Source organism: Eubalaena glacialis, chromosome 8 (genome assembly GCF_028564815.1).
Source record: "Eubalaena glacialis isolate mEubGla1 chromosome 8, mEubGla1.1.hap2.+ XY, whole genome shotgun sequence".
NCBI classification, from domain to species: domain Eukaryota; kingdom Metazoa; phylum Chordata; class Mammalia; order Artiodactyla; family Balaenidae; genus Eubalaena; species Eubalaena glacialis.
Genome location: NC_083723.1, coordinates 714,658 through 720,657, shown reverse-complemented (window position 1 = coordinate 720,657; position 6,000 = coordinate 714,658). Strand labels below are relative to the sequence as shown.

At 52.5% G+C, this 6,000-nt stretch overlaps 1 protein-coding gene across 2 annotated transcripts in view; it reads right to left on the bottom strand.

Moving 5' to 3' along the window:
- Window positions 1-396: 396 nt before the first annotated feature.
- The window catches only part of LOC133096067 (formin-2-like), a 30,240-nt gene continuing 24,636 nt past the window's right edge, over window positions 397-6,000 (bottom strand). Inside the window, exons 2-4 of one of the 2 annotated variants that reach the window (XM_061197514.1) lie at window positions 1,586-1,725; window positions 1,304-1,465; window positions 397-1,035 (exon numbers count right to left, since the gene is read on the bottom strand). The gene's annotated coding sequence lies outside the window, so the exon portion shown is untranslated. The remainder of the gene's footprint in view (window positions 1,036-1,303; window positions 1,466-1,585; window positions 1,726-6,000) is intronic. The other variant, XM_061197515.1, reaches the window with a different exon arrangement.

Here is a 6,000-nt window from a genome sequence, read left to right as displayed (position 1 = left end):
CGGTGGTTTGCAGGACCCCTTTCTGTAATGAGAACATGTGTGATTTTGCTGCATTCTGGTGTTTGTTTACTGAAAGAAAGTTTAGGGAACCAGGGTTCACACAGATGTACTTTAAGGATCCCCTGCTATTTCGTGTGTCATTATCTCACTATTGTGATTTCTCTACTGATACATACTCGTGTGTTTGTACCAACCTTACGGAGGTGTAATAGATACAAAAAAAGCACATATTTGAGGTTTACATTTGATAAGCATTGACATGTGTTCATCTACCACCTCCAGAATTACAATAAGGGACAATCCTTCACCCCGAATGTTTCCCCTTCTTCCTCTGAAATTCCTCCTCCCTCTCCCTCCCCCTCCATCCCATACCCATGCAAATCATAATCTTCCTGATGTCACTTCACATTTGTTTTTATCTCTAGAATTTCATGAATGGAATATGCAGTAGGCACCTTAATGGAGAGAAAGCGAGGAAAGCAGGTACAAGAGTTCCGATGGTACCTTCAACAGTTCCTGATGAGAAAGGGGAGTCTGGGCCAGGATGTGACCCAGAACTCAGCAATAATGCGTGTGGGGTGAATGTCGACATGGAACTTGTCTGTTGGTCCCATGTTTTCTTCTCTGTGTCACCCAAGAGAATCCAGTGAAACGATGTTTTCTATTACAAAACCCACGAAGAGGGTGCTCTGCAGACACCTCGCCACAGGAGCATGTGCGCAGGCTCCGGCATCTGCTCTCTGGAGGAATCCTCTGGCCTCTGTCCCTGCCGCCAGCGAAGGACTGAGGGCAGCCACGAGGCCGAGGCAGGGCCAGGACAGTGAGGCGTGGGGGGCCTCCGGAGGACGGCCTGGGCGCAAAGACGCCCCAGTGGACGGAAGGACACTTGAAGACCCGTCCAACCTTACTTCTCTCTCCATCCCTCAGGGTCAGAGCTGCCTCAGGGCTGCACCGCTCTCAGCATTGCAAACATACTTCCCTAAAATAAATGCCACGCAGAGGTGATCCATTCTTGACGACTGCTTTTTAGGTGACCTGAAATAACAGAAGAACACTTCAGCATCGTTATTGATAACATGAACCTGCTTCCGTTGGAAAATATGAAATACTTTTTAGAAGAGGCAACAGTCAGTTTTATGTGTCACCTTGGCTGGGCTCCCTCTCCAGTTATTCAGTCAAACCCTACTCCAGGCATTACCCTGGAGGTGTTTTGTAGACGTTGTTAAATTCTACCATCTTTTTACTCTAAGGCAGGAAGATTAACCCAGAGAACCTGGATGGGCTGGATGCCACCACAGCGGACCTGAAGAAGATGCAGTTCCACAGTGGGCGGCAGCTTCAGCTACTGCTCGAGATTCGAGCCTGGCCTTCTTGACGTCTGGCCCCGGGACGGTGGTAGGTCTCCAGCCGGCCTCACAGCCTCCATCCTCCAGAGCTCCCAGCGCAGCCCGGTGTCCCTCAGGCTCTGCGCGAAGCCACAGGTCAGGGTGGTGACCCCACAAGAGTTTGATCAGGACAGGTTCAAACTCCACATCCCATTGTGTCTAAACAAACATCACTCCCTTGAGTACTTGTGTCCACTTACCTTCCCCAGCGAGTGCACGTGCAAAGGACAGCAGGCACGTCCTGGTCCACAGCAAGTCCGGAAGTGCCGTCACACCTTCCCAGGTGCCTGCAGGAGCCACGGCCGGGGCCACACCTGAGCTCCAGGTAGAGGGTCTGCCCCTGGGGTTTAGGTCAGAGAAAGGACATGACCCCTTTTCAGAGAGCGGAAGGAGAAGGGGTTTGGGGACAAAAAGATGAGGGAGAAAGAAAACTGATTCACAGAAGAAGAGACAGCCTGATTGGTGTTCACTGTTCAGCGTTGAGTCTGGTGAGAGGAGGGTTAGATTTAAAATCCATCAGCTTCTCTCAGAGACTGGCCCAGCCTTAGGCTCCGTCTGGCTGGGACCGGGACAGCAAAGACTGTCCTTGTCTAGGATTTCTATTGAGGTCTGCTCTTCCAGTCTGATAGGAAACCAGCAACCAGGTTCCTCAGGCTCCCTCACATCCCTGCTCCTGGTGACCATCAGCAGTCATTTCTGGCTCTGTACGTGGCACTCTGCGTTGGTGCACGTGAGACTGTGTGCTCGTGTTAGAGCAGAAGCTTCTAATCAGAAATCTGTAGTTGACAAACAATTACAAACGTAGAGAGGGTCTACGAGAAATGGTGAGACGCAGAGGGAACCACAGGCTCTGGCAGGAAACCTCTACCTTCATCCGCACCTGCTCCTGTGGCTGGTCTCTGTGCTCAGTGGGTCCTGAGCATCCCCTGGTGGCCTCAGCCCTGCCTCATGGTCCTCAGTGAAACCTGCAGCCCAGCCCCTCCTGTTCCCTTCAGGAAGGACCTGACGGGCTCGCTCTGTCTTCCCCTCCTTGTGTCCCTCGAACAGTCCACAGCCATGCCCTGGGTGGTCGCAGAGCTCAGCTGCAGGGAGAACTGGCTCCTGGACGTGTCTCTGGAGACGGGGAGTTAATTCCTAGGGGCTGGGGCTGGGGCTGAGTCGTCATTCTAGCATATTCCTGAGGACCAGTGCAGCCCCTTCCCCAAGGGCTGATGGAGCCCAGGCTCCAGCAATAACCACTAGTTGGGATGAGGAATCCAGAGACAGCACAGGTGAGGGAGAGGGTCTGCAAGGTGCAGTCCTGGGCCCAACTCCTGTGCCTGCACCTGGGACAGGACACCTGGGGACAAGGAGAATCAGTCCCTGTCAGTCACCTGTGGCCACAACCATCCCCACAGACCCGTGTCTGACACCTGCGACCCTCACTTTGGGGAGGTGTCACCAGGCAGAGGAGGAGAACCCACAGCCTCCTCTTCTTCCGGACCACAGCTCTGCCTTCCCCAGAGACCTCAGCCCTGTCCACGGAGGGAGCTGTGAGCTCCTGCAGCCCAGGGGTGGACTTTACCCTCGAGCTTGAAGAGGAATTTTCATATTGGAAGCCTTGTCCTTAGAAGTGGGGAGGGACTGAAGAACTCCTTTTCTGTTGTTATTTATTATTATTGCTAACCAGCATATAATCATTCTCCCCACTTTCTAAGGACTCAAATCGTTTTCTATCCATAATGGCCTTTTCCTACGTTTTTTAATCCATTTTTCCAGGTGTTAAGTGGAATAAACAGTCCGACACTATTTCCTGATGTTTGACAACCGACACCTCAAAGCTCCATCCTCCCTCCTTTGCCTCTGCCCACTGCTGGGAAGTCCGGTAAGAAGCACAGCTTCTCCCTCCTTCGATGCAGGTGGGAGATTAAAACCAGATGAGCCGGGCTTCCCTGGTGGTACAGTGGTTGAGAATCCGCCTGCCAATGCAGGGGACACGGGTTCGAGCCCTGGTCTGGGAAGATCCCACATGCCGCGGAGCAACTGGGCCCGTGAGCCACAACTACTGAGCCTGCGCGTCTGGAGCCTGTGCTCTGCAACAAGAGGCCGCGATAGTAAGAGGCCTGCGCAAGGCGATGAAGAGTGGCCCCCGCTCGCCGCAACTAGAGAAAGCCCTCACACAGAAACGAAGACACAACACAGCCAAAAATAAATAAATAAATAAATAAATAAAAAGGAGAAAAAAAAAAAAACCAGATGAGCCCCGCCTGTGAGTGGGAAACTCACCCCTCCCACACCTGGAACCACATTAAAACCCTAACCCGTCTGCACTGCTGGTACTATCAAACCATTTGTGATGTGCTTGAGGCCTGCCCTGCTCTCAGCAGACACCTCAACAGCGGAGGTGCTCAGCTTCTCAAAGCCCTTGCTGTGTGCCTGGGCATCGTCAGGCTCAACTTCTGTACCGAGCCTGGGTGGGGCTGGGGGAGGGGTCTCTCTGCATTGCCTTGGTGTCAGCTGCTACTGGAGCCGAGGATGTGCGTCAAGACGAGAGCCGTCTCCGTCAGGGCCTCCCCCTCCCGCTCTGGGCGTGTGGTGCTGTGCGGGCTGATGCCCACCGGTGCTCTGAGCTGCGCAGCTCGGTTCATGCCCACGGCGCCTCTTCTATGGACTAGCTGACTCACTTCAGAAGCAAGCAGTCGTAGGGACTCTGCCTTCCGTGCACGGGAGAGCGTTTTCCTCTGATGGCAACACGTCTCCCTAATGCAGAGGTTTTCGAGTTAACCACAGAATCATGAGGCAGAGATGGGCTAGGGAGACTGCTCTAAGGAGAGCAAGCCCCCGGCCCTGCCAGGGAACAGCCCTGAACCTCCATCTGCGCCTGCGAGTGTGATCAGCCTTGTGTTGGCAGCGCTGACCTCCCTCTGGAGGTCCTGAGACCCCGACTGCGACCTGCAGCCCACACACCTCCCCCTCTGAGGTTTGTGTCTGGCTCACCATGCATGTGGACTGTGGTGTCTCAGGCACAGTCGTACATGCCTGCACTTCTGGCCTTGATACTACGCAGCTGTGACAACATTTGCTTCTTGGTTGTGTCCCTGGAGATGCTGACTCAGGACTGGAGGTCAGGCTGTCCTGAGTGTGCCCCTGAGCCCAGACCACAGCCCCTTCCCTGGGTGAATGTGGATCCCCCACACAGAATATTCTGAAATTGGGAACCTGTACTTGGCCTCTCCAAGGAGACCAGCTCTACCTCATGCCATTGTACAATGTGGGCCTCAGCCTGGACACCTGGGTCACAGACACGTGGCCTCATCCCATCACCCCACTTCTTTCTTACTTAATTTAGGCTGCGTTGGGTCTTCGTTGCTGTGTGCGGGCTTTCTCTAGTTGCAGCAAGCGGGGGCTACTCTTGTTGCGGAGCACGGGTTCTAGGCACACGGGCTTCAGTAGTTGTGGCACGCAGGCTCAGTAGTTGTGGCGCACGGGCTTAGTTGCTCTGCAGCATGTGGGATCTTCCCGGACCAGGGATCGAACCCGTGTCCCCTGCATTGGCAGGCGGATTATTAACCACTGCACCACCAGGGAAGCCCCCCACTTCTTTATTTTTTAAATTTTTTTAAATGTTTTTTTAAAAATTATTTATATTTATTTTTGGCTGCGTCAGGTCGTTGCTGCGCGTGGGCTTTCTCTAGTTGTGGCGAGCAGGGGCTACTCTTCGTTGTGGTGCACGGGCTTCTCATTGGGGCTGCTTCTCTTATTGTGGAGCACAGGCTCTACACACATGGGCTTCAGTAGTTGTGGCGTGTGGGCTCAGTAGTTGTGGAGCACCGGCTTAGTTGCTCCGCGGCATGCGGGATCTTCCCGGACCAGGGCTCAAACCCGTGTCCCCTGCATTGGCAGGCGGATTCTTAACCACTGCGCCACCAGGGAAGCTCCTGCCGTGGATTTCTTTAGGGTCAAGTTTATGACCTTTCTCCAAATGAGTGCTCTTGAACACTGAGGTTTTCCTCATCCTGTAGGTAATCTCTCCTTCTCTAAACCCAAAGTGGGGTCAGGGCAATAGAGCACTGTCTGTTCCCTTCTGGGGTGGCTGTGGTCTGTGGGGTGAGAGTGTTGTGGGCTCAATTCCACCTGGCGCAAACTAGGACACTCTGGAGAGTGTATTTCCCAAAGTGGGACACAGAGATCAGGAGGCTGAACATAGCATTCACTGAAATCCCATCAGAAAACTAGGTGGAAGTGCCTATCAGTGACTCTGGCATTCAGAGGGAGTCCTGTGAATGTGAATCCCTCACTCCCTTCTGGCATGTACATTTCAATGCACAGTGAATGTAAGCTGAGTAATCATGATGAATAACAGACATCAGTGTTTAGACCAGGCCCATGGTGGTGGAGAGCCAATCTACTTCTGTATCTAAATAATGTTCAATGAACTTATTTTATAATGTGATGCAAAATTAATAAAATGTAAGTAAAGAGTAAGCATTTTATTAGAAATTAACATTTAAATTATATTGGCTTCCCCATGCAATACAGGTACATCACATAGAATTAAAAAGACAAAATCTCCCACCAGCCTGAGGACTTAACACTTCCCACATAGTCCACAGAAAACCACTTTTAGTCATAACAT